General features: G+C 33.5%; 29 non-coding genes across 29 annotated transcripts; all 29 read left to right on the top strand.

The window, feature by feature from the left end:
* Nucleotides 1-176: 176 nt before the first annotated feature.
* LOC139522123 (small nucleolar RNA U3) lies at nucleotides 177-398 on the top strand. The gene has a single exon (XR_011664300.1). It is a non-coding gene; the product is annotated as a small nucleolar RNA U3 (small nucleolar RNA).
* A 682-nt stretch (nucleotides 399-1080) lies between these two features.
* LOC139522122 (small nucleolar RNA U3) lies at nucleotides 1081-1302 on the top strand. Its single transcript, XR_011664299.1, has one exon. It is a non-coding gene; the product is annotated as a small nucleolar RNA U3 (small nucleolar RNA).
* A 682-nt stretch (nucleotides 1303-1984) lies between these two features.
* On the top strand, nucleotides 1985-2206 carry LOC139522121 (small nucleolar RNA U3). Its single transcript, XR_011664298.1, has one exon. It is a non-coding gene; the product is annotated as a small nucleolar RNA U3 (small nucleolar RNA).
* Nucleotides 2207-2886: 680 nt separating this feature from the next.
* LOC139522120 (small nucleolar RNA U3) lies at nucleotides 2887-3108 on the top strand. Its single transcript, XR_011664297.1, has one exon. It is a non-coding gene; the product is annotated as a small nucleolar RNA U3 (small nucleolar RNA).
* A 682-nt stretch (nucleotides 3109-3790) lies between these two features.
* On the top strand, nucleotides 3791-4012 carry LOC139522119 (small nucleolar RNA U3). Its single transcript, XR_011664296.1, has one exon. It is a non-coding gene; the product is annotated as a small nucleolar RNA U3 (small nucleolar RNA).
* A 680-nt stretch (nucleotides 4013-4692) lies between these two features.
* LOC139522148 (small nucleolar RNA U3) lies at nucleotides 4693-4913 on the top strand. Its single transcript, XR_011664323.1, has one exon. It is a non-coding gene; the product is annotated as a small nucleolar RNA U3 (small nucleolar RNA).
* A 682-nt stretch (nucleotides 4914-5595) lies between these two features.
* Nucleotides 5596-5817, top strand: LOC139522118 (small nucleolar RNA U3). The gene has a single exon (XR_011664295.1). It is a non-coding gene; the product is annotated as a small nucleolar RNA U3 (small nucleolar RNA).
* Nucleotides 5818-6497: 680 nt separating this feature from the next.
* On the top strand, nucleotides 6498-6719 carry LOC139522117 (small nucleolar RNA U3). The gene has a single exon (XR_011664294.1). It is a non-coding gene; the product is annotated as a small nucleolar RNA U3 (small nucleolar RNA).
* A 682-nt stretch (nucleotides 6720-7401) lies between these two features.
* On the top strand, nucleotides 7402-7623 carry LOC139522116 (small nucleolar RNA U3). The gene has a single exon (XR_011664293.1). It is a non-coding gene; the product is annotated as a small nucleolar RNA U3 (small nucleolar RNA).
* Nucleotides 7624-8303: 680 nt separating this feature from the next.
* Nucleotides 8304-8525, top strand: LOC139522114 (small nucleolar RNA U3). Its single transcript, XR_011664291.1, has one exon. It is a non-coding gene; the product is annotated as a small nucleolar RNA U3 (small nucleolar RNA).
* A 682-nt stretch (nucleotides 8526-9207) lies between these two features.
* On the top strand, nucleotides 9208-9429 carry LOC139522113 (small nucleolar RNA U3). Its single transcript, XR_011664290.1, has one exon. It is a non-coding gene; the product is annotated as a small nucleolar RNA U3 (small nucleolar RNA).
* Nucleotides 9430-10109: 680 nt separating this feature from the next.
* Nucleotides 10110-10331, top strand: LOC139522112 (small nucleolar RNA U3). Its single transcript, XR_011664289.1, has one exon. It is a non-coding gene; the product is annotated as a small nucleolar RNA U3 (small nucleolar RNA).
* Nucleotides 10332-11013: 682 nt separating this feature from the next.
* Nucleotides 11014-11235, top strand: LOC139522111 (small nucleolar RNA U3). Its single transcript, XR_011664288.1, has one exon. It is a non-coding gene; the product is annotated as a small nucleolar RNA U3 (small nucleolar RNA).
* Nucleotides 11236-11917: 682 nt separating this feature from the next.
* On the top strand, nucleotides 11918-12139 carry LOC139522149 (small nucleolar RNA U3). Its single transcript, XR_011664324.1, has one exon. It is a non-coding gene; the product is annotated as a small nucleolar RNA U3 (small nucleolar RNA).
* A 680-nt stretch (nucleotides 12140-12819) lies between these two features.
* Nucleotides 12820-13041, top strand: LOC139522110 (small nucleolar RNA U3). The gene has a single exon (XR_011664287.1). It is a non-coding gene; the product is annotated as a small nucleolar RNA U3 (small nucleolar RNA).
* Nucleotides 13042-13724: 683 nt separating this feature from the next.
* Nucleotides 13725-13946, top strand: LOC139522109 (small nucleolar RNA U3). The gene has a single exon (XR_011664286.1). It is a non-coding gene; the product is annotated as a small nucleolar RNA U3 (small nucleolar RNA).
* A 682-nt stretch (nucleotides 13947-14628) lies between these two features.
* LOC139522108 (small nucleolar RNA U3) lies at nucleotides 14629-14850 on the top strand. Its single transcript, XR_011664285.1, has one exon. It is a non-coding gene; the product is annotated as a small nucleolar RNA U3 (small nucleolar RNA).
* A 682-nt stretch (nucleotides 14851-15532) lies between these two features.
* On the top strand, nucleotides 15533-15754 carry LOC139522107 (small nucleolar RNA U3). Its single transcript, XR_011664284.1, has one exon. It is a non-coding gene; the product is annotated as a small nucleolar RNA U3 (small nucleolar RNA).
* Nucleotides 15755-16435: 681 nt separating this feature from the next.
* Nucleotides 16436-16657, top strand: LOC139522106 (small nucleolar RNA U3). Its single transcript, XR_011664283.1, has one exon. It is a non-coding gene; the product is annotated as a small nucleolar RNA U3 (small nucleolar RNA).
* A 682-nt stretch (nucleotides 16658-17339) lies between these two features.
* On the top strand, nucleotides 17340-17561 carry LOC139522105 (small nucleolar RNA U3). Its single transcript, XR_011664282.1, has one exon. It is a non-coding gene; the product is annotated as a small nucleolar RNA U3 (small nucleolar RNA).
* Nucleotides 17562-18243: 682 nt separating this feature from the next.
* On the top strand, nucleotides 18244-18465 carry LOC139522102 (small nucleolar RNA U3). The gene has a single exon (XR_011664280.1). It is a non-coding gene; the product is annotated as a small nucleolar RNA U3 (small nucleolar RNA).
* A 682-nt stretch (nucleotides 18466-19147) lies between these two features.
* Nucleotides 19148-19369, top strand: LOC139522101 (small nucleolar RNA U3). The gene has a single exon (XR_011664279.1). It is a non-coding gene; the product is annotated as a small nucleolar RNA U3 (small nucleolar RNA).
* A 682-nt stretch (nucleotides 19370-20051) lies between these two features.
* LOC139522100 (small nucleolar RNA U3) lies at nucleotides 20052-20273 on the top strand. Its single transcript, XR_011664278.1, has one exon. It is a non-coding gene; the product is annotated as a small nucleolar RNA U3 (small nucleolar RNA).
* Nucleotides 20274-20955: 682 nt separating this feature from the next.
* Nucleotides 20956-21177, top strand: LOC139522099 (small nucleolar RNA U3). Its single transcript, XR_011664277.1, has one exon. It is a non-coding gene; the product is annotated as a small nucleolar RNA U3 (small nucleolar RNA).
* Nucleotides 21178-21859: 682 nt separating this feature from the next.
* Nucleotides 21860-22081, top strand: LOC139522098 (small nucleolar RNA U3). The gene has a single exon (XR_011664276.1). It is a non-coding gene; the product is annotated as a small nucleolar RNA U3 (small nucleolar RNA).
* A 682-nt stretch (nucleotides 22082-22763) lies between these two features.
* On the top strand, nucleotides 22764-22985 carry LOC139522097 (small nucleolar RNA U3). The gene has a single exon (XR_011664275.1). It is a non-coding gene; the product is annotated as a small nucleolar RNA U3 (small nucleolar RNA).
* A 681-nt stretch (nucleotides 22986-23666) lies between these two features.
* LOC139522096 (small nucleolar RNA U3) lies at nucleotides 23667-23888 on the top strand. The gene has a single exon (XR_011664274.1). It is a non-coding gene; the product is annotated as a small nucleolar RNA U3 (small nucleolar RNA).
* Nucleotides 23889-24570: 682 nt separating this feature from the next.
* Nucleotides 24571-24792, top strand: LOC139522095 (small nucleolar RNA U3). The gene has a single exon (XR_011664273.1). It is a non-coding gene; the product is annotated as a small nucleolar RNA U3 (small nucleolar RNA).
* A 682-nt stretch (nucleotides 24793-25474) lies between these two features.
* LOC139522094 (small nucleolar RNA U3) lies at nucleotides 25475-25696 on the top strand. The gene has a single exon (XR_011664272.1). It is a non-coding gene; the product is annotated as a small nucleolar RNA U3 (small nucleolar RNA).
* The last annotated feature ends 581 nt before the right edge of the window (nucleotides 25697-26277 follow it).

Raw genomic sequence — 26277 nt, 5'->3', positions numbered from 1 at the left:
AATGAAAATCCTGCTATCTTTTCTTCTTCTGTATTTTATTACGTTTCAAAATTACAATTGCAACTTGGTATTGTGTGCGTTTTTACACGTAATCATGTAATAAGAAAAAATACTATTAACCTTATTTTACTGAACATATCTTATTTGTAAAACTCATGTAACGATCCTGCGCGGGTAAGATCATACTTTTAGGGATCATTTCTATAGTATGTATCGCCGGGACGTCAGATAACTCTGACTGGACCTAAACCCACGATGAAGAGAAATAGCGTTTTCTTCTGAGCGTGAAGCTGACCGAGACTGTCTCTAGCTTGGTGAGACACGGTCTTCGGTCATTGATGACCGTTCCTCTCCCTCTTAAGTGGGGAGTTGGAGGAAGGAAACGCATTCTGAGTGGTAAAAAAAAAAATCAATAATAAAATCATCTTGCTTTTAAAAGTATTCAAAATTTGTACTTCCACATCTATAACTTTAGACCATATAGAAATAATCAAACTCCAGAAAAGCGCTTTCGGGTATTATATCTTCTCGGAATTACTTTTTCTGATGATAACAATTCAAGTCCGCAAAGTTTTATTTTTCAATTTTATTGGGATGTCTTATAGCTACACCATTTAATACTATCTTTATTTCGCTGCAATTCGAAATCTTCAACTTGACCATTTATAGATATATATATTATACATGTAGGTTGCACTTTTTAAATGTACAGTAGCTGATGTATATACAACACCTCTTTTTGACCTAATAGTGTGGTTATTTGTTTAAACTACTTAATTTTGTTACCAAGAAGATGCTTTTGTACTAGACTTAGGATTGTCATAGTCATAGTAATAATTTGGTTATTTCCCCTTGAACGTGCGTGTTTTACATATATACCGTAACGTTTAAAACTCAAAAGCTGAATGAAAATCCTGCTATCTTTTCTTCTTCTGTATTTTATTACGTTTCAAAATTACAATTGCAACTTGGTATTGTGTGCGTTTTTACACGTAATCATGTAATAAGAAAAAATACTATTAACCTTATTTTACTGAACATATCTTATTTGTAAAACTCATGTAACGATCCTGCGCGGGTAAGATCATACTTTTAGGGATCATTTCTATAGTATGTATCGCCGGGACGTCAGATAACTCTGACTGGACCTAAACCCACGATGAAGAGAAATAGCGTTTTCTTCTGAGCGTGAAGCTGACCGAGACTGTCTCTAGCTTGGTGAGACACGGTCTTCGGTCATTGATGACCGTTCCTCTCCCTCTTAAGTGGGGAGTTGGAGGAAGGAAACGCATTCTGAGTGGTAAAAAAAAAAATCAATAATAAAATCATCTTGCTTTTAAAAGTATTCAAAATTTGTACTTCCACATCTATAACTTTAGACCATATAGAAATAATCAAACTCCAGAAAAGCGCTTTCGGGTATTATATCTTCTCGGAATTACTTTTTCTGATGATAACAATTCAAGTCCGCAAAGTTTTATTTTTCAATTTTATTGGGATGTCTTATAGCTACACCATTTAATACTATCTTTATTTCGCTGCAATTCGAAATCTTCAACTTGACCATTTATAGATATATATATTATACATGTAGGTTGCACTTTTTAAATGTACAGTAGCTGATGTATATACAACACCTCTTTTTGACCTAATAGTGTGGTTATTTGTTTAAACTACTTAATTTTGTTACCAAGAAGATGCTTTTGTACTAGACTTAGGATTGTCATAGTCATAGTAATAATTTGGTTATTTCCCCTTGAACGTGCGTGTTTTACATATATACCGTAACGTTTAAAACTCAAAAGCTGAATGAAAATCCTGCTATCTTTTCTTCTTCTGTATTTTATTACGTTTCAAAATTACAATTGCAACTTGGTATTGTGTGCGTTTTTACACGTAATCATGTAATAAGAAAAAATACTATTAACCTTATTTTACTGAACATATCTTATTTGTAAAACTCATGTAACGATCCTGCGCGGGTAAGATCATACTTTTAGGGATCATTTCTATAGTATGTATCGCCGGGACGTCAGATAACTCTGACTGGACCTAAACCCACGATGAAGAGAAATAGCGTTTTCTTCTGAGCGTGAAGCTGACCGAGACTGTCTCTAGCTTGGTGAGACACGGTCTTCGGTCATTGATGACCGTTCCTCTCCCTCTTAAGTGGGGAGTTGGAGGAAGGAAACGCATTCTGAGTGGTAAAAAAAAAAATCAATAATAAAATCATCTTGCTTTTAAAAGTATTCAAAATTTGTACTTCCACATCTATAACTTTAGACCATATAGAAATAATCAAACTCCAGAAAAGCGCTTTCGGGTATTATATCTTCTCGGAATTACTTTTTCTGATGATAACAATTCAAGTCCGCAAAGTTTTATTTTTCAATTTTATTGGGATGTCTTATAGCTACACCATTTAATACTATCTTTATTTCGCTGCAATTCGAAATCTTCAACTTGACCATTTATAGATATATATTATACATGTAGGTTGCACTTTTTAAATGTACAGTAGCTGATGTATATACAACACCTCTTTTTGACCTAATAGTGTGGTTATTTGTTTAAACTACTTAATTTTGTTACCAAGAAGATGCTTTTGTACTAGACTTAGGATTGTCATAGTCATAGTAATAATTTGGTTATTTCCCCTTGAACGTGCGTGTTTTACATATATACCGTAACGTTTAAAACTCAAAAGCTGAATGAAAATCCTGCTATCTTTTCTTCTTCTGTATTTTATTACGTTTCAAAATTACAATTGCAACTTGGTATTGTGTGCGTTTTTACACGTAATCATGTAATAAGAAAAAATACTATTAACCTTATTTTACTGAACATATCTTATTTGTAAAACTCATGTAACGATCCTGCGCGGGTAAGATCATACTTTTAGGGATCATTTCTATAGTATGTATCGCCGGGACGTCAGATAACTCTGACTGGACCTAAACCCACGATGAAGAGAAATAGCGTTTTCTTCTGAGCGTGAAGCTGACCGAGACTGTCTCTAGCTTGGTGAGACACGGTCTTCGGTCATTGATGACCGTTCCTCTCCCTCTTAAGTGGGGAGTTGGAGGAAGGAAACGCATTCTGAGTGGTAAAAAAAAAAATCAATAATAAAATCATCTTGCTTTTAAAAGTATTCAAAATTTGTACTTCCACATCTATAACTTTAGACCATATAGAAATAATCAAACTCCAGAAAAGCGCTTTCGGGTATTATATCTTCTCGGAATTACTTTTTCTGATGATAACAATTCAAGTCCGCAAAGTTTTATTTTTCAATTTTATTGGGATGTCTTATAGCTACACCATTTAATACTATCTTTATTTCGCTGCAATTCGAAATCTTCAACTTGACCATTTATAGATATATATATTATACATGTAGGTTGCACTTTTTAAATGTACAGTAGCTGATGTATATACAACACCTCTTTTTGACCTAATAGTGTGGTTATTTGTTTAAACTACTTAATTTTGTTACCAAGAAGATGCTTTTGTACTAGACTTAGGATTGTCATAGTCATAGTAATAATTTGGTTATTTCCCCTTGAACGTGCGTGTTTTACATATATACCGTAACGTTTAAAACTCAAAAGCTGAATGAAAATCCTGCTATCTTTTCTTCTTCTGTATTTTATTACGTTTCAAAATTACAATTGCAACTTGGTATTGTGTGCGTTTTTACACGTAATCATGTAATAAGAAAAAATACTATTAACCTTATTTTACTGAACATATCTTATTTGTAAAACTCATGTAACGATCCTGCGCGGGTAAGATCATACTTTTAGGGATCATTTCTATAGTATGTATCGCCGGGACGTCAGATAACTCTGACTGGACCTAAACCCACGATGAAGAGAAATAGCGTTTTCTTCTGAGCGTGAAGCTGACCGAGACTGTCTCTAGCTTGGTGAGACACGGTCTTCGGTCATTGATGACCGTTCCTCTCCCTCTTAAGTGGGGAGTTGGAGGAAGGAAACGCATTCTGAGTGGTAAAAAAAAAAATCAATAATAAAATCATCTTGCTTTTAAAAGTATTCAAAATTTGTACTTCCACATCTATAACTTTAGACCATATAGAAATAATCAAACTCCAGAAAAGCGCTTTCGGGTATTATATCTTCTCGGAATTACTTTTTCTGATGATAACAATTCAAGTCCGCAAAGTTTTATTTTTCAATTTTATTGGGATGTCTTATAGCTACACCATTTAATACTATCTTTATTTCGCTGCAATTCGAAATCTTCAACTTGACCATTTATAGATATATATTATACATGTAGGTTGCACTTTTTAAATGTACAGTAGCTGATGTATATACAACACCTCTTTTTGACCTAATAGTGTGGTTATTTGTTTAAACTACTTAATTTTGTTACCAAGAAGATGCTTTTGTACTAGACTTAGGATTGTCATAGTCATAGTAATAATTTGGTTATTTCCCCTTGAACGTGCGTGTTTTACATATATACCGTAACGTTTAAAACTCAAAAGCTGAATGAAAATCCTGCTATCTTTTCTTCTTCTGTATTTTATTACGTTTCAAAATTACAATTGCAACTTGGTATTGTGTGCGTTTTTACACGTAATCATGTAATAAGAAAAAATACTATTAACCTTATTTTACTGAACATATCTTATTTGTAAAACTCATGTAACGATCCTGCGCGGGTAAGATCATACTTTTAGGGATCATTTCTATAGTATGTATCGCCGGGACGTCAGATAACTCTGACTGGACCTAAACCCACGATGAAGAGAAATAGCGTTTTCTTCTGAGCGTGAAGCTGACCGAGACTGTCTCTAGCTTGGTGAGACACGGTCTTCGGTCATTGATGACCGTTCCTCTCCCTCTTAAGTGGGAAGTTGAAGAAGGAAACGCATTCTGAGTGGTAAAAAAAAAAATCAATAATAAAATCATCTTGCTTTTAAAAGTATTCAAAATTTGTACTTCCACATCTATAACTTTAGACCATATAGAAATAATCAAACTCCAGAAAAGCGCTTTCGGGTATTATATCTTCTCGGAATTACTTTTTCTGATGATAACAATTCAAGTCCGCAAAGTTTTATTTTTCAATTTTATTGGGATGTCTTATAGCTACACCATTTAATACTATCTTTATTTCGCTGCAATTCGAAATCTTCAACTTGACCATTTATAGATATATATATTATACATGTAGGTTGCACTTTTTAAATGTACAGTAGCTGATGTATATACAACACCTCTTTTTGACCTAATAGTGTGGTTATTTGTTTAAACTACTTAATTTTGTTACCAAGAAGATGCTTTTGTACTAGACTTAGGATTGTCATAGTCATAGTAATAATTTGGTTATTTCCCCTTGAACGTGCGTGTTTTACATATATACCGTAACGTTTAAAACTCAAAAGCTGAATGAAAATCCTGCTATCTTTTCTTCTTCTGTATTTTATTACGTTTCAAAATTACAATTGCAACTTGGTATTGTGTGCGTTTTTACACGTAATCATGTAATAAGAAAAAATACTATTAACCTTATTTTACTGAACATATCTTATTTGTAAAACTCATGTAACGATCCTGCGCGGGTAAGATCATACTTTTAGGGATCATTTCTATAGTATGTATCGCCGGGACGTCAGATAACTCTGACTGGACCTAAACCCACGATGAAGAGAAATAGCGTTTTCTTCTGAGCGTGAAGCTGACCGAGACTGTCTCTAGCTTGGTGAGACACGGTCTTCGGTCATTGATGACCGTTCCTCTCCCTCTTAAGTGGGGAGTTGGAGGAAGGAAACGCATTCTGAGTGGTAAAAAAAAAAATCAATAATAAAATCATCTTGCTTTTAAAAGTATTCAAAATTTGTACTTCCACATCTATAACTTTAGACCATATAGAAATAATCAAACTCCAGAAAAGCGCTTTCGGGTATTATATCTTCTCGGAATTACTTTTTCTGATGATAACAATTCAAGTCCGCAAAGTTTTATTTTTCAATTTTATTGGGATGTCTTATAGCTACACCATTTAATACTATCTTTATTTCGCTGCAATTCGAAATCTTCAACTTGACCATTTATAGATATATATTATACATGTAGGTTGCACTTTTTAAATGTACAGTAGCTGATGTATATACAACACCTCTTTTTGACCTAATAGTGTGGTTATTTGTTTAAACTACTTAATTTTGTTACCAAGAAGATGCTTTTGTACTAGACTTAGGATTGTCATAGTCATAGTAATAATTTGGTTATTTCCCCTTGAACGTGCGTGTTTTACATATATACCGTAACGTTTAAAACTCAAAAGCTGAATGAAAATCCTGCTATCTTTTCTTCTTCTGTATTTTATTACGTTTCAAAATTACAATTGCAACTTGGTATTGTGTGCGTTTTTACACGTAATCATGTAATAAGAAAAAATACTATTAACCTTATTTTACTGAACATATCTTATTTGTAAAACTCATGTAACGATCCTGCGCGGGTAAGATCATACTTTTAGGGATCATTTCTATAGTATGTATCGCCGGGACGTCAGATAACTCTGACTGGACCTAAACCCACGATGAAGAGAAATAGCGTTTTCTTCTGAGCGTGAAGCTGACCGAGACTGTCTCTAGCTTGGTGAGACACGGTCTTCGGTCATTGATGACCGTTCCTCTCCCTCTTAAGTGGGGAGTTGGAGGAAGGAAACGCATTCTGAGTGGTAAAAAAAAAAATCAATAATAAAATCATCTTGCTTTTAAAAGTATTCAAAATTTGTACTTCCACATCTATAACTTTAGACCATATAGAAATAATCAAACTCCAGAAAAGCGCTTTCGGGTATTATATCTTCTCGGAATTACTTTTTCTGATGATAACAATTCAAGTCCGCAAAGTTTTATTTTTCAATTTTATTGGGATGTCTTATAGCTACACCATTTAATACTATCTTTATTTCGCTGCAATTCGAAATCTTCAACTTGACCATTTATAGATATATATATTATACATGTAGGTTGCACTTTTTAAATGTACAGTAGCTGATGTATATACAACACCTCTTTTTGACCTAATAGTGTGGTTATTTGTTTAAACTACTTAATTTTGTTACCAAGAAGATGCTTTTGTACTAGACTTAGGATTGTCATAGTCATAGTAATAATTTGGTTATTTCCCCTTGAACGTGCGTGTTTTACATATATACCGTAACGTTTAAAACTCAAAAGCTGAATGAAAATCCTGCTATCTTTTCTTCTTCTGTATTTTATTACGTTTCAAAATTACAATTGCAACTTGGTATTGTGTGCGTTTTTACACGTAATCATGTAATAAGAAAAAATACTATTAACCTTATTTTACTGAACATATCTTATTTGTAAAACTCATGTAACGATCCTGCGCGGGTAAGATCATACTTTTAGGGATCATTTCTATAGTATGTATCGCCGGGACGTCAGATAACTCTGACTGGACCTAAACCCACGATGAAGAGAAATAGCGTTTTCTTCTGAGCGTGAAGCTGACCGAGACTGTCTCTAGCTTGGTGAGACACGGTCTTCGGTCATTGATGACCGTTCCTCTCCCTCTTAAGTGGGGAGTTGGAGGAAGGAAACGCATTCTGAGTGGTAAAAAAAAAAATCAATAATAAAATCATCTTGCTTTTAAAAGTATTCAAAATTTGTACTTCCACATCTATAACTTTAGACCATATAGAAATAATCAAACTCCAGAAAAGCGCTTTCGGGTATTATATCTTCTCGGAATTACTTTTTCTGATGATAACAATTCAAGTCCGCAAAGTTTTATTTTTCAATTTTATTGGGATGTCTTATAGCTACACCATTTAATACTATCTTTATTTCGCTGCAATTCGAAATCTTCAACTTGACCATTTATAGATATATATTATACATGTAGGTTGCACTTTTTAAATGTACAGTAGCTGATGTATATACAACACCTCTTTTTGACCTAATAGTGTGGTTATTTGTTTAAACTACTTAATTTTGTTACCAAGAAGATGCTTTTGTACTAGACTTAGGATTGTCATAGTCATAGTAATAATTTGGTTATTTCCCCTTGAACGTGCGTGTTTTACATATATACCGTAACGTTTAAAACTCAAAAGCTGAATGAAAATCCTGCTATCTTTTCTTCTTCTGTATTTTATTACGTTTCAAAATTACAATTGCAACTTGGTATTGTGTGCGTTTTTACACGTAATCATGTAATAAGAAAAAATACTATTAACCTTATTTTACTGAACATATCTTATTTGTAAAACTCATGTAACGATCCTGCGCGGGTAAGATCATACTTTTAGGGATCATTTCTATAGTATGTATCGCCGGGACGTCAGATAACTCTGACTGGACCTAAACCCACGATGAAGAGAAATAGCGTTTTCTTCTGAGCGTGAAGCTGACCGAGACTGTCTCTAGCTTGGTGAGACACGGTCTTCGGTCATTGATGACCGTTCCTCTCCCTCTTAAGTGGGGAGTTGGAGGAAGGAAACGCATTCTGAGTGGTAAAAAAAAAAATCAATAATAAAATCATCTTGCTTTTAAAAGTATTCAAAATTTGTACTTCCACATCTATAACTTTAGACCATATAGAAATAATCAAACTCCAGAAAAGCGCTTTCGGGTATTATATCTTCTCGGAATTACTTTTTCTGATGATAACAATTCAAGTCCGCAAAGTTTTATTTTTCAATTTTATTGGGATGTCTTATAGCTACACCATTTAATACTATCTTTATTTCGCTGCAATTCGAAATCTTCAACTTGACCATTTATAGATATATATATTATACATGTAGGTTGCACTTTTTAAATGTACAGTAGCTGATGTATATACAACACCTCTTTTTGACCTAATAGTGTGGTTATTTGTTTAAACTACTTAATTTTGTTACCAAGAAGATGCTTTTGTACTAGACTTAGGATTGTCATAGTCATAGTAATAATTTGGTTATTTCCCCTTGAACGTGCGTGTTTTACATATATACCGTAACGTTTAAAACTCAAAAGCTGAATGAAAATCCTGCTATCTTTTCTTCTTCTGTATTTTATTACGTTTCAAAATTACAATTGCAACTTGGTATTGTGTGCGTTTTTACACGTAATCATGTAATAAGAAAAAATACTATTAACCTTATTTTACTGAACATATCTTATTTGTAAAACTCATGTAACGATCCTGCGCGGGTAAGATCATACTTTTAGGGATCATTTCTATAGTATGTATCGCCGGGACGTCAGATAACTCTGACTGGACCTAAACCCACGATGAAGAGAAATAGCGTTTTCTTCTGAGCGTGAAGCTGACCGAGACTGTCTCTAGCTTGGTGAGACACGGTCTTCGGTCATTGATGACCGTTCCTCTCCCTCTTAAGTGGGGAGTTGGAGGAAGGAAACGCATTCTGAGTGGTAAAAAAAAAAATCAATAATAAAATCATCTTGCTTTTAAAAGTATTCAAAATTTGTACTTCCACATCTATAACTTTAGACCATATAGAAATAATCAAACTCCAGAAAAGCGCTTTCGGGTATTATATCTTCTCGGAATTACTTTTTCTGATGATAACAATTCAAGTCCGCAAAGTTTTATTTTTCAATTTTATTGGGATGTCTTATAGCTACACCATTTAATACTATCTTTATTTCGCTGCAATTCGAAATCTTCAACTTGACCATTTATAGATATATATTATACATGTAGGTTGCACTTTTTAAATGTACAGTAGCTGATGTATATACAACACCTCTTTTTGACCTAATAGTGTGGTTATTTGTTTAAACTACTTAATTTTGTTACCAAGAAGATGCTTTTGTACTAGACTTAGGATTGTCATAGTCATAGTAATAATTTGGTTATTTCCCCTTGAACGTGCGTGTTTTACATATATACCGTAACGTTTAAAACTCAAAAGCTGAATGAAAATCCTGCTATCTTTTCTTCTTCTGTATTTTATTACGTTTCAAAATTACAATTGCAACTTGGTATTGTGTGCGTTTTTACACGTAATCATGTAATAAGAAAAAATACTATTAACCTTATTTTACTGAACATATCTTATTTGTAAAACTCATGTAACGATCCTGCGCGGGTAAGATCATACTTTTAGGGATCATTTCTATAGTATGTATCGCCGGGACGTCAGATAACTCTGACTGGACCTAAACCCACGATGAAGAGAAATAGCGTTTTCTTCTGAGCGTGAAGCTGACCGAGACTGTCTCTAGCTTGGTGAGACACGGTCTTCGGTCATTGATGACCGTTCCTCTCCCTCTTAAGTGGGGAGTTGGAGGAAGGAAACGCATTCTGAGTGGTAAAAAAAAAAATCAATAATAAAATCATCTTGCTTTTAAAAGTATTCAAAATTTGTACTTCCACATCTATAACTTTAGACCATATAGAAATAATCAAACTCCAGAAAAGCGCTTTCGGGTATTATATCTTCTCGGAATTACTTTTTCTGATGATAACAATTCAAGTCCGCAAAGTTTTATTTTTCAATTTTATTGGGATGTCTTATAGCTACACCATTTAATACTATCTTTATTTCGCTGCAATTCGAAATCTTCAACTTGACCATTTATAGATATATATATTATACATGTAGGTTGCACTTTTTAAATGTACAGTAGCTGATGTATATACAACACCTCTTTTTGACCTAATAGTGTGGTTATTTGTTTAAACTACTTAATTTTGTTACCAAGAAGATGCTTTTGTACTAGACTTAGGATTGTCATAGTCATAGTAATAATTTGGTTATTTCCCCTTGAACGTGCGTGTTTTACATATATACCGTAACGTTTAAAACTCAAAAGCTGAATGAAAATCCTGCTATCTTTTCTTCTTCTGTATTTTATTACGTTTCAAAATTACAATTGCAACTTGGTATTGTGTGCGTTTTTACACGTAATCATGTAATAAGAAAAAATACTATTAACCTTATTTTACTGAACATATCTTATTTGTAAAACTCATGTAACGATCCTGCGCGGGTAAGATCATACTTTTAGGGATCATTTCTATAGTATGTATCGCCGGGACGTCAGATAACTCTGACTGGACCTAAACCCACGATGAAGAGAAATAGCGTTTTCTTCTGAGCGTGAAGCTGACCGAGACTGTCTCTAGCTTGGTGAGACACGGTCTTCGGTCATTGATGACCGTTCCTCTCCCTCTTAAGTGGGGAGTTGGAGGAAGGAAACGCATTCTGAGTGGTAAAAAAAAAAATCAATAATAAAATCATCTTGCTTTTAAAAGTATTCAAAATTTGTACTTCCACATCTATAACTTTAGACCATATAGAAATAATCAAACTCCAGAAAAGCGCTTTCGGGTATTATATCTTCTCGGAATTACTTTTTCTGATGATAACAATTCAAGTCCGCAAAGTTTTATTTTTCAATTTTATTGGGATGTCTTATAGCTACACCATTTAATACTATCTTTATTTCGCTGCAATTCGAAATCTTCAACTTGACCATTTATAGATATATATATTATACATGTAGGTTGCACTTTTTAAATGTACAGTAGCTGATGTATATACAACACCTCTTTTTGACCTAATAGTGTGGTTATTTGTTTAAACTACTTAATTTTGTTACCAAGAAGATGCTTTTGTACTAGACTTAGGATTGTCATAGTCATAGTAATAATTTGGTTATTTCCCCTTGAACGTGCGTGTTTTACATATATACCGTAACGTTTAAAACTCAAAAGCTGAATGAAAATCCTGCTATCTTTTCTTCTTCTGTATTTTATTACGTTTCAAAATTACAATTGCAACTTGGTATTGTGTGCGTTTTTACACGTAATCATGTAATAAGAAAAAATACTATTAACCTTATTTTACTGAACATATCTTATTTGTAAAACTCATGTAACGATCCTGCGCGGGTAAGATCATACTTTTAGGGATCATTTCTATAGTATGTATCGCCGGGACGTCAGATAACTCTGACTGGACCTAAACTCACGATGAAGAGAAATAGCGTTTTCTTCTGAGCGTGAAGCTGACCGAGACTGTCTCTAGCTTGGTGAGACACGGTCTTCGGTCATTGATGACCGTTCCTCTCCCTCTTAAGTGGGGAGTTGGAGGAAGGAAACGCATTCTGAGTGGTAAAAAAAAAAATCAATAATAAAATCATCTTGCTTTTAAAAGTATTCAAAATTTGTACTTCCACATCTATAACTTTAGACCATATAGAAATAATCAAACTCCAGAAAAGCGCTTTCGGGTATTATATCTTCTCGGAATTACTTTTTCTGATGATAACAATTCAAGTCCGCAAAGTTTTATTTTTCAATTTTATTGGGATGTCTTATAGCTACACCATTTAATACTATCTTTATTTCGCTGCAATTCGAAATCTTCAACTTGACCATTTATAGATATATATTATACATGTAGGTTGCACTTTTTAAATGTACAGTAGCTGATGTATATACAACACCTCTTTTTGACCTAATAGTGTGGTTATTTGTTTAAACTACTTAATTTTGTTACCAAGAAGATGCTTTTGTACTAGACTTAGGATTGTCATAGTCATAGTAATAATTTGGTTATTTCCCCTTGAACGTGCGTGTTTTACATATATACCGTAACGTTTAAAACTCAAAAGCTGAATGAAAATCCTGCTATCTTTTCTTCTTCTGTATTTTATTACGTTTCAAAATTACAATTGCAACTTGGTATTGTGTGCGTTTTTACACGTAATCATGTAATAAGAAAAAATACTATTAACCTTATTTTACTGAACATATCTTATTTGTAAAACTCATGTAACGATCCTGCGCGGGTAAGATCATACTTTTAGGGATCATTTCTATAGTATGTATCGCCGGGACGTCAGATAACTCTGACTGGACCTAAACCCACGATGAAGAGAAATAGCGTTTTCTTCTGAGCGTGAAGCTGACCGAGACTGTCTCTAGCTTGGTGAGACACGGTCTTCGGTCATTGATGACCGTTCCTCTCCCTCTTAAGTGGGGAGTTGGAGGAAGGAAACGCATTCTGAGTGGTAAAAAAAAAAATCAATAATAAAATCATCTTGCTTTTAAAAGTATTCAAAATTTGTACTTCCACATCTATAACTTTAGACCATATAGAAATAATCAAACTCCAGAAAAGCGCTTTCGGGTATTATATCTTCTCGGAATTACTTTTTCTGATGATAACAATTCAAGTCCGCAAAGTTTTATTTTTCAATTTTATTGGGATGTCTTATAGCTACACCATTTAATACTATCTTTATTTCGCTGCAATTCGAAATCTTCAACTTGACCATTTATAGATATATATATTATACATGTAGGTTGCACTTTTTAAATGTACAGTAGCTGATGTATATACAACACCTCTTTTTGACCTAATAGTGTGGTTATTTGTTTAAAACTACTTAATTTTGTTACCAAGAAGATGCTTTTGTACTAGACTTAGGATTGTCATAGTCATAGTAATAATTTGGTTATTTCCCCTTGAACGTGCGTGTTTTACATATATACCGTAACGTTTAAAACTCAAAAGCTGAATGAAAATCCTGCTATCTTTTCTTCTTCTGTATTTTATTACGTTTCAAAATTACAATTGCAACTTGGTATTGTGTGCGTTTTTACACGTAATCATGTAATAAGAAAAAATACTATTAACCTTATTTTACTGAACATATCTTATTTGTAAAACTCATGTAACGATCCTGCGCGGGTAAGATCATACTTTTAGGGATCATTTCTATAGTATGTATCGCCGGGACGTCAGATAACTCTGACTGGACCTAAACCCACGATGAAGAGAAATAGCGTTTTCTTCTGAGCGTGAAGCTGACCGAGACTGTCTCTAGCTTGGTGAGACACGGTCTTCGGTCATTGATGACCGTTCCTCTCCCTCTTAAGTGGGGAGTTGGAGGAAGGAAACGCATTCTGAGTGGTAAAAAAAAAAATCAATAATAAAATCATCTTGCTTTTAAAAGTATTCAAAATTTGTACTTCCACATCTATAACTTTAGACCATATAGAAATAATCAAACTCCAGAAAAGCGCTTTCGGGTATTATATCTTCTCGGAATTACTTTTTCTGATGATAACAATTCAAGTCCGCAAAGTTTTATTTTTCAATTTTATTGGGATGTCTTATAGCTACACCATTTAATACTATCTTTATTTCGCTGCAATTCGAAATCTTCAACTTGACCATTTATAGATATATATATTATACATGTAGGTTGCACTTTTTAAATGTACAGTAGCTGATGTATATACAACACCTCTTTTTGACCTAATAGTGTGGTTATTTGTTTAAACTACTTAATTTTGTTACCAAGAAGATGCTTTTGTACTAGACTTAGGATTGTCATAGTCATAGTAATAATTTGGTTATTTCCCCTTGAACGTGCGTGTTTTACATATATACCGTAACGTTTAAAACTCAAAAGCTGAATGAAAATCCTGCTATCTTTTCTTCTTCTGTATTTTATTACGTTTCAAAATTACAATTGCAACTTGGTATTGTGTGCGTTTTTACACGTAATCATGTAATAAGAAAAAATACTATTAACCTTATTTTACTGAACATATCTTATTTGTAAAACTCATGTAACGATCCTGCGCGGGTAAGATCATACTTTTAGGGATCATTTCTATAGTATGTATCGCCGGGACGTCAGATAACTCTGACTGGACCTAAACCCACGATGAAGAGAAATAGCGTTTTCTTCTGAGCGTGAAGCTGACCGAGACTGTCTCTAGCTTGGTGAGACACGGTCTTCGGTCATTGATGACCGTTCCTCTCCCTCTTAAGTGGGGAGTTGGAGGAAGGAAACGCATTCTGAGTGGTAAAAAAAAAAATCAATAATAAAATCATCTTGCTTTTAAAAGTATTCAAAATTTGTACTTCCACATCTATAACTTTAGACCATATAGAAATAATCAAACTCCAGAAAAGCGCTTTCGGGTATTATATCTTCTCGGAATTACTTTTTCTGATGATAACAATTCAAGTCCGCAAAGTTTTATTTTTCAATTTTATTGGGATGTCTTATAGCTACACCATTTAATACTATCTTTATTTCGCTGCAATTCGAAATCTTCAACTTGACCATTTATAGATATATATATTATACATGTAGGTTGCACTTTTTAAATGTACAGTAGCTGATGTATATACAACACCTCTTTTTGACCTAATAGTGTGGTTATTTGTTTAAACTACTTAATTTTGTTACCAAGAAGATGCTTTTGTACTAGACTTAGGATTGTCATAGTCATAGTAATAATTTGGTTATTTCCCCTTGAACGTGCGTGTTTTACATATATACCGTAACGTTTAAAACTCAAAAGCTGAATGAAAATCCTGCTATCTTTTCTTCTTCTGTATTTTATTACGTTTCAAAATTACAATTGCAACTTGGTATTGTGTGCGTTTTTACACGTAATCATGTAATAAGAAAAAATACTATTAACCTTATTTTACTGAACATATCTTATTTGTAAAACTCATGTAACGATCCTGCGCGGGTAAGATCATACTTTTAGGGATCATTTCTATAGTATGTATCGCCGGGACGTCAGATAACTCTGACTGGACCTAAACCCACGATGAAGAGAAATAGCGTTTTCTTCTGAGCGTGAAGCTGACCGAGACTGTCTCTAGCTTGGTGAGACACGGTCTTCGGTCATTGATGACCGTTCCTCTCCCTCTTAAGTGGGGAGTTGGAGGAAGGAAACGCATTCTGAGTGGTAAAAAAAAAAATCAATAATAAAATCATCTTGCTTTTAAAAGTATTCAAAATTTGTACTTCCACATCTATAACTTTAGACCATATAGAAATAATCAAACTCCAGAAAAGCGCTTTCGGGTATTATATCTTCTCGGAATTACTTTTTCTGATGATAACAATTCAAGTCCGCAAAGTTTTATTTTTCAATTTTATTGGGATGTCTTATAGCTACACCATTTAATACTATCTTTATTTCGCTGCAATTCGAAATCTTCAACTTGACCATTTATAGATATATATATTATACATGTAGGTTGCACTTTTTAAATGTACAGTAGCTGATGTATATACAACACCTCTTTTGACCTAATAGTGTGGTTATTTGTTTAAACTACTTAATTTTGTTACCAAGAAGATGCTTTTGTACTAGACTTAGGATTGTCATAGTCATAGTAATAATTTGGTTATTTCCCCTTGAACGTGCGTGTTTTACATATATACCGTAACGTTTAAAACTCAAAAGCTGAATGAAAATCCTGCTATCTTTTCTTCTTCTGTATTTTATTACGTTTCAAAATTACAATTGCAACTTGGTATTGTGTGCGTTTTTACACGTAATCATGTAATAAGAAAAAATACTATTAACCTTATTTTACTGAACATATCTTATTTGTAAAACTCATGTAACGATCCTGCGCGGGTAAGATCATACTTTTAGGGATCATTTCTATAGTATGTATCGCCGGGACGTCAGATAACTCTGACTGGACCTAAACCCACGATGAAGAGAAATAGCGTTTTCTTCTGAGCGTGAAGCTGACCGAGACTGTCTCTAGCTTGGTGAGACACGGTCTTCGGTCATTGATGACCGTTCCTCTCCCTCTTAAGTGGGGAGTTGGAGGAAGGAAACGCATTCTGAGTGGTAAAAAAAAAAATCAATAATAAAATCATCTTGCTTTTAAAAGTATTCAAAATTTGTACTTCCACATCTATAACTTTAGACCATATAGAAATAATCAAACTCCAGAAAAGCGCTTTCGGGTATTATATCTTCTCGGAATTACTTTTTCTGATGATAACAATTCAAGTCCGCAAAGTTTTATTTTTCAATTTTATTGGGATGTCTTATAGCTACACCATTTAATACTATCTTTATTTCGCTGCAATTCGAAATCTTCAACTTGACCATTTATAGATATATATATTATACATGTAGGTTGCACTTTTTAAATGTACAGTAGCTGATGTATATACAACACCTCTTTTTGACCTAATAGTGTGGTTATTTGTTTAAACTACTTAATTTTGTTACCAAGAAGATGCTTTTGTACTAGACTTAGGATTGTCATAGTCATAGTAATAATTTGGTTATTTCCCCTTGAACGTGCGTGTTTTACATATATACCGTAACGTTTAAAACTCAAAAGCTGAATGAAAATCCTGCTATCTTTTCTTCTTCTGTATTTTATTACGTTTCAAAATTACAATTGCAACTTGGTATTGTGTGCGTTTTTACACGTAATCATGTAATAAGAAAAAATACTATTAACCTTATTTTACTGAACATATCTTATTTGTAAAACTCATGTAACGATCCTGCGCGGGTAAGATCATACTTTTAGGGATCATTTCTATAGTATGTATCGCCGGGACGTCAGATAACTCTGACTGGACCTAAACCCACGATGAAGAGAAATAGCGTTTTCTTCTGAGCGTGAAGCTGACCGAGACTGTCTCTAGCTTGGTGAGACACGGTCTTCGGTCATTGATGACCGTTCCTCTCCCTCTTAAGTGGGGAGTTGGAGGAAGGAAACGCATTCTGAGTGGTAAAAAAAAAAATCAATAATAAAATCATCTTGCTTTTAAAAGTATTCAAAATTTGTACTTCCACATCTATAACTTTAGACCATATAGAAATAATCAAACTCCAGAAAAGCGCTTTCGGGTATTATATCTTCTCGGAATTACTTTTTCTGATGATAACAATTCAAGTCCGCAAAGTTTTATTTTTCAATTTTATTGGGATGTCTTATAGCTACACCATTTAATACTATCTTTATTTCGCTGCAATTCGAAATCTTCAACTTGACCATTTATAGATATATATATTATACATGTAGGTTGCACTTTTTAAATGTACAGTAGCTGATGTATATACAACACCTCTTTTTGACCTAATAGTGTGGTTATTTGTTTAAACTACTTAATTTTGTTACCAAGAAGATGCTTTTGTACTAGACTTAGGATTGTCATAGTCATAGTAATAATTTGGTTATTTCCCCTTGAACGTGCGTGTTTTACATATATACCGTAACGTTTAAAACTCAAAAGCTGAATGAAAATCCTGCTATCTTTTCTTCTTCTGTATTTTATTACGTTTCAAAATTACAATTGCAACTTGGTATTGTGTGCGTTTTTACACGTAATCATGTAATAAGAAAAAATACTATTAACCTTATTTTACTGAACATATCTTATTTGTAAAACTCATGTAACGATCCTGCGCGGGTAAGATCATACTTTTAGGGATCATTTCTATAGTATGTATCGCCGGGACGTCAGATAACTCTGACTGGACCTAAACCCACGATGAAGAGAAATAGCGTTTTCTTCTGAGCGTGAAGCTGACCGAGACTGTCTCTAGCTTGGTGAGACACGGTCTTCGGTCATTGATGACCGTTCCTCTCCCTCTTAAGTGGGGAGTTGGAGGAAGGAAACGCATTCTGAGTGGTAAAAAAAAAAATCAATAATAAAATCATCTTGCTTTTAAAAGTATTCAAAATTTGTACTTCCACATCTATAACTTTAGACCATATAGAAATAATCAAACTCCAGAAAAGCGCTTTCGGGTATTATATCTTCTCGGAATTACTTTTTCTGATGATAACAATTCAAGTCCGCAAAGTTTTATTTTTCAATTTTATTGGGATGTCTTATAGCTACACCATTTAATACTATCTTTATTTCGCTGCAATTCGAAATCTTCAACTTGACCATTTATAGATATATATATTATACATGTAGGTTGCACTTTTTAAATGTACAGTAGCTGATGTATATACAACACCTCTTTTTGACCTAATAGTGTGGTTATTTGTTTAAACTACTTAATTTTGTTACCAAGAAGATGCTTTTGTACTAGACTTAGGATTGTCATAGTCATAGTAATAATTTGGTTATTTCCCCTTGAACGTGCGTGTTTTACATATATACCGTAACGTTTAAAACTCAAAAGCTGAATGAAAATCCTGCTATCTTTTCTTCTTCTGTATTTTATTACGTTTCAAAATTACAATTGCAACTTGGTATTGTGTGCGTTTTTACACGTAATCATGTAATAAGAAAAAATACTATTAACCTTATTTTACTGAACATATCTTATTTGTAAAACTCATGTAACGATCCTGCGCGGGTAAGATCATACTTTTAGGGATCATTTCTATAGTATGTATCGCCGGGACGTCAGATAACTCTGACTGGACCTAAACCCACGATGAAGAGAAATAGCGTTTTCTTCTGAGCGTGAAGCTGACCGAGACTGTCTCTAGCTTGGTGAGACACGGTCTTCGGTCATTGATGACCGTTCCTCTCCCTCTTAAGTGGGGAGTTGGAGGAAGGAAACGCATTCTGAGTGGTAAAAAAAAAAATCAATAATAAAATCATCTTGCTTTTAAAAGTATTCAAAATTTGTACTTCCACATCTATAACTTTAGACCATATAGAAATAATCAAACTCCAGAAAAGCGCTTTCGGGTATTATATCTTCTCGGAATTACTTTTTCTGATGATAACAATTCAAGTCCGCAAAGTTTTATTTTTCAATTTTATTGGGATGTCTTATAGCTACACCATTTAATACTATCTTTATTTCGCTGCAATTCGAAATCTTCAACTTGACCATTTATAGATATATATATTATACATGTAGGTTGCACTTTTTAAATGTACAGTAGCTGATGTATATACAACACCTCTTTTTGACCTAATAGTGTGGTTATTTGTTTAAACTACTTAATTTTGTTACCAAGAAGATGCTTTTGTACTAGACTTAGGATTGTCATAGTCATAGTAATAATTTGGTTATTTCCCCTTGAACGTGCGTGTTTTACATATATACCGTAACGTTTAAAACTCAAAAGCTGAATGAAAATCCTGCTATCTTTTCTTCTTCTGTATTTTATTACGTTTCAAAATTACAATTGCAACTTGGTATTGTGTGCGTTTTTACACGTAATCATGTAATAAGAAAAAATACTATTAACCTTATTTTACTGAACATATCTTATTTGTAAAACTCATGTAACGATCCTGCGCGGGTAAGATCATACTTTTAGGGATCATTTCTATAGTATGTATCGCCGGGACGTCAGATAACTCTGACTGGACCTAAACCCACGATGAAGAGAAATAGCGTTTTCTTCTGAGCGTGAAGCTGACCGAGACTGTCTCTAGCTTGGTGAGACACGGTCTTCGGTCATTGATGACCGTTCCTCTCCCTCTTAAGTGGGGAGTTGGAGGAAGGAAACGCATTCTGAGTGGTAAAAAAAAAAATCAATAATAAAATCATCTTGCTTTTAAAAGTATTCAAAATTTGTACTTCCACATCTATAACTTTAGACCATATAGAAATAATCAAACTCCAGAAAAGCGCTTTCGGGTATTATATCTTCTCGGAATTACTTTTTCTGATGATAACAATTCAAGTCCGCAAAGTTTTATTTTTCAATTTTATTGGGATGTCTTATAGCTACACCATTTAATACTATCTTTATTTCGCTGCAATTCGAAATCTTCAACTTGACCATTTATAGATATATATATTATACATGTAGGTTGCACTTTTTAAATGTACAGTAGCTGATGTATATACAACACCTCTTTTTGACCTAATAGTGTGGTTATTTGTTTAAACTACTTAATTTTGTTACCAAGAAGATGCTTTTGTACTAGACTTAGGATTGTCATAGTCATAGTAATAATTTGGTTATTTCCCCTTGAACGTGCGTGTTTTACATATATACCGTAACGTTTAAAACTCAAAAGCTGAATGAAAATCCTGCTATCTTTTCTTCTTCTGTATTTTATTACGTTTCAAAATTACAATTGCAACTTGGTATTGTGTGCGTTTTTACACGTAATCATGTAATAAGAAAAAATACTATTAACCTTATTTTACTGAACATATCTTATTTGTAAAACTCATGTAACGATCCTGCGCGGGTAAGATCATACTTTTAGGGATCATTTCTATAGTATGTATCGCCGGGACGTCAGATAACTCTGACTGGACCTAAACCCACGATGAAGAGAAATAGCGTTTTCTTCTGAGCGTGAAGCTGACCGAGACTGTCTCTAGCTTGGTGAGACACGGTCTTCGGTCATTGATGACCGTTCCTCTCCCTCTTAAGTGGGGAGTTGGAGGAAGGAAACGCATTCTGAGTGGTAAAAAAAAAAATCAATAATAAAATCATCTTGCTTTTAAAAGTATTCAAAATTTGTACTTCCACATCTATAACTTTAGACCATATAGAAATAATCAAACTCCAGAAAAGCGCTTTCGGGTATTATATCTTCTCGGAATTACTTTTTCTGATGATAACAATTCAAGTCCGCAAAGTTTTATTTTTCAATTTTATTGGGATGTCTTATAGCTACACCATTTAATACTATCTTTATTTCGCTGCAATTCGAAATCTTCAACTTGACCATTTATAGATATATATATTATACATGTAGGTTGCACTTTTTAAATGTACAGTAGCTGATGTATATACAACACCTCTTTTTGACCTAATAGTGTGGTTATTTGTTTAAACTACTTAATTTTGTTACCAAGAAGATGCTTTTGTACTAGACTTAGGATTGTCATAGTCATAGTAATAATTTGGTTATTTCCCCTTGAACGTGCGTGTTTTACATATATACCGTAACGTTTAAAACTCAAAAGCTGAATGAAAATCCTGCTATCTTTTCTTCTTCTGTATTTTATTACGTTTCAAAATTACAATTGCAACTTGGTATTGTGTGCGTTTTTACACGTAATCATGTAATAAGAAAAAATACTATTAACCTTATTTTACTGAACATATCTTATTTGTAAAACTCATGTAACGATCCTGCGCGGGTAAGATCATACTTTTAGGGATCATTTCTATAGTATGTATCGCCGGGACGTCAGATAACTCTGACTGGACCTAAACCCACGATGAAGAGAAATAGCGTTTTCTTCTGAGCGTGAAGCTGACCGAGACTGTCTCTAGCTTGGTGAGACACGGTCTTCGGTCATTGATGACCGTTCCTCTCCCTCTTAAGTGGGGAGTTGGAGGAAGGAAACGCATTCTGAGTGGTAAAAAAAAAAATCAATAATAAAATCATCTTGCTTTTAAAAGTATTCAAAATTTGTACTTCCACATCTATAACTTTAGACCATATAGAAATAATCAAACTCCAGAAAAGCGCTTTCGGGTATTATATCTTCTCGGAATTACTTTTTCTGATGATAACAATTCAAGTCCGCAAAGTTTTATTTTTCAATTTTATTGGGATGTCTTATAGCTACACCATTTAATACTATCTTTATTTCGCTGCAATTCGAAATCTTCAACTTGACCATTTATAGATATATATATTATACATGTAGGTTGCACTTTTTAAATGTACAGTAGCTGATGTATATACAACACCTCTTTTTGACCTAATAGTGTGGTTATTTGTTTAAACTACTTAATTTTGTTACCAAGAAGATGCTTTTGTACTAGACTTAGGATTGTCATAGTCATAGTAATAATTTGGTTATTTCCCCTTGAACGTGCGTGTTTTACATATATACCGTAACGTTTAAAACTCAAAAGCTGAATGAAAATCCTGCTATCTTTTCTTCTTCTGTATTTTATTACGTTTCAAAATTACAATTGCAACTTGGTATTGTGTGCGTTTTTACACGTAATCATGTAATAAGAAAAAATACTATTAACCTTATTTTACTGAACATATCTTATTTGTAAAACTCATGTAACGATCCTGCGCGGGTAAGATCATACTTTTAGGGATCATTTCTATAGTATGTATCGCCGGGACGTCAGATAACTCTGACTGGACCTAAACCCACGATGAAGAGAAATAGCGTTTTCTTCTGAGCGTGAAGCTGACCGAGACTGTCTCTAGCTTGGTGAGACACGGTCTTCGGTCATTGATGACCGTTCCTCTCCCTCTTAAGTGGGGAGTTGGAGGAAGGAAACGCATTCTGAGTGGTAAAAAAAAAATCAATAATAAAATCATCTTGCTTTTAAAAGTATTCAAAATTTGTACTTCCACATCTATAACTTTAGACCATATAGAAATAATCAAACTCCAGAAAAGCGCTTTCGGGTATTATATCTTCTCGGAATTACTTTTTCTGATGATAACAATTCAAGTCCGCAAAGTTTTATTTTTCAATTTTATTGGGATGTCTTATAGCTACACCATTTAATACTATCTTTATTTCGCTGCAATTCGAAATCTTCAACTTGACCATTTATAGATATATATATTATACATGTAGGTTGCACTTTTTAAATGTACAGTAGCTGATGTATATACAACACCTCTTTTTGACCTAATAGTGTGGTTATTTGTTTAAACTACTTAATTTTGTTACCAAGAAGATGCTTTTGTACTAGACTTAGGATTGTCATAGTCATAGTAATAATTTGGTTATTTCCCCTTGAACGTGCGTGTTTTACATATATACCGTAACGTTTAAAACTCAAAAGCTGAATGAAAATCCTGCTATCTTTTCTTCTTCTGTATTTTATTACGTTTCAAAATTACAATTGCAACTTGGTATTGTGTGCGTTTTTACACGTAATCATGTAATAAGAAAAAATACTATTAACCTTATTTTACTGAACATATCTTATTTGTAAAACTCATGTAACGATCCTGCGCGGGTAAGATCATACTTTTAGGGATCATTTCTATAGTATGTATCGCCGGGACGTCAGATAACTCTGACTGGACCTAAACCCACGATGAAGAGAAATAGCGTTTTCTTCTGAGCGTGAAGCTGACCGAGACTGTCTCTAGCTTGGTGAGACACGGTCTTCGGTCATTGATGACCGTTCCTCTCCCTCTTAAGTGGGGAGTTGGAGGAAGGAAACGCATTCTGAGTGGTAAAAAAAAAAATCAATAATAAAATCATCTTGCTTTTAAAAGTATTCAAAATTTGTACTTCCACATCTATAACTTTAGACCATATAGAAATAATCAAACTCCAGAAAAGCGCTTTCGGGTATTATATCTTCTCGGAATTACTTTTTCTGATGATAACAATTCAAGTCCGCAAAGTTTTATTTTTCAATTTTATTGGGATGTCTTATAGCTACACCATTTAATACTATCTTTATTTCGCTGCAATTCGAAATCTTCAACTTGACCATTTATAGATATATATATTATACATGTAGGTTGCACTTTTTAAATGTACAGTAGCTGATGTATATACAACACCTCTTTTTGACCTAATAGTGTGGTTATTTGTTTAAACTACTTAATTTTGTTACCAAGAAGATGCTTTTGTACTAGACTTAGGATTGTCATAGTCATAGTAATAATTTGGTTATTTCCCCTTGAACGTGCGTGTTTTACATATATACCGTAACGTTTAAAACTCAAAAGCTGAATGAAAATCCTGCTATCTTTTCTTCTTCTGTATTTTATTACGTTTCAAAATTACAATTGCAACTTGGTATTGTGTGCGTTTTTACACGTAATCATGTAATAAGAAAAAATACTATTAACCTTATTTTACTGAACATATCTTATTTGTAAAACTCATGTAACGATCCTGCGCGGGTAAGATCATACTTTTAGGGATCATTTCTATAGTATGTATCGCCGGGACGTCAGATAACTCTGACTGGACCTAAACCCACGATGAAGAGAAATAGCGTTTTCTTCTGAGCGTGAAGCTGACCGAGACTGTCTCTAGCTTGGTGAGACACGGTCTTCGGTCATTGATGACCGTTCCTCTCCCTCTTAAGTGGGGAGTTGGAGGAAGGAAACGCATTCTGAGTGGTAAAAAAAAAAATCAATAATAAAATCATCTTGCTTTTAAAAGTATTCAAAATTTGTACTTCCACATCTATAACTTTAGACCATATAGAAATAATCAAACTCCAGAAAAGCGCTTTCGGGTATTATATCTTCTCGGAATTACTTTTTCTGATGATAACAATTCAAGTCCGCAAAGTTTTATTTTTCAATTTTATTGGGATGTCTTATAGCTACACCATTTAATACTATCTTTATTTCGCTGCAATTCGAAATCTTCAACTTGACCATTTATAGATATATATATTATACATGTAGGTTGCACTTTTTAAATGTACAGTAGCTGATGTATATACAACACCTCTTTTTGACCTAATAGTGTGGTTATTTGTTTAAACTACTTAATTTTGTTACCAAGAAGATGCTTTTGTACTAGACTTAGGATTGTCATAGTCATAGTAATAATTTGGTTATTTCCCCTTGAACGTGCGTGTTTTACATATATACCGTAACGTTTAAAACTCAAAAGCTGAATGAAAATCCTGCTATCTTTTCTTCTTCTGTATTTTATTACGTTTCAAAATTACAATTGCAACTTGGTATTGTGTGCGTTTTTACACGTAATCATGTAATAAGAAAAAATACTATTAACCTTATTTTACTGAACATATCTTATTTGTAAAACTCATGTAACGATCCTGCGCGGGTAAGATCATACTTTTAGGGATCATTTCTATAGTATGTATCGCCGGGACGTCAGATAACTCTGACTGGACCTAAACCCACGATGAAGAGAAATAGCGTTTTCTTCTGAGCGTGAAGCTGACCGAGACTGTCTCTAGCTTGGTGAGACACGGTCTTCGGTCATTGATGACCGTTCCTCTCCCTCTTAAGTGGGGAGTTGGAGGAAGGAAACGCATTCTGAGTGGTAAAAAAAAAAATCAATAATAAAATCATCTTGCTTTTAAAAGTATTCAAAATTTGTACTTCCACATCTATAACTTTAGACCATATAGAAATAATCAAACTCCAGAAAAGCGCTTTCGGGTATTATATCTTCTCGGAATTACTTTTTCTGATGATAACAATTCAAGTCCGCAAAGTTTTATTTTTCAATTTTATTGGGATGTCTTATAGCTACACCATTTAATACTATCTTTATTTCGCTGCAATTCGAAATCTTCAACTTGACCATTTATAGATATATATATTATACATGTAGGTTGCACTTTTTAAATGTACAGTAGCTGATGTATATACAACACCTCTTTTTGACCTAATAGTGTGGTTATTTGTTTAAACTACTTAATTTTGTTACCAAGAAGATGCTTTTGTACTAGACTTAGGATTGTCATAGTCATAGTAATAATTTGGTTATTTCCCCTTGAACGTGCGTGTTTTACATATATACCGTAACGTTTAAAACTCAAAAGCTGAATGAAAATCCTGCTATCTTTTCTTCTTCTGTATTTTATTACGTTTCAAAATTACAATTGCAACTTGGTATTGTG

This window comes from Mytilus edulis, chromosome 4 (assembly GCF_963676685.1).
Source record: "Mytilus edulis chromosome 4, xbMytEdul2.2, whole genome shotgun sequence".
In the NCBI taxonomy this organism is placed as follows: Eukaryota; Metazoa; Mollusca; class Bivalvia; order Mytilida; family Mytilidae; genus Mytilus; species Mytilus edulis.
Note: the sequence above shows the minus strand (reverse complement) of the source record. Positions and strands in the feature narration are given on the sequence as shown.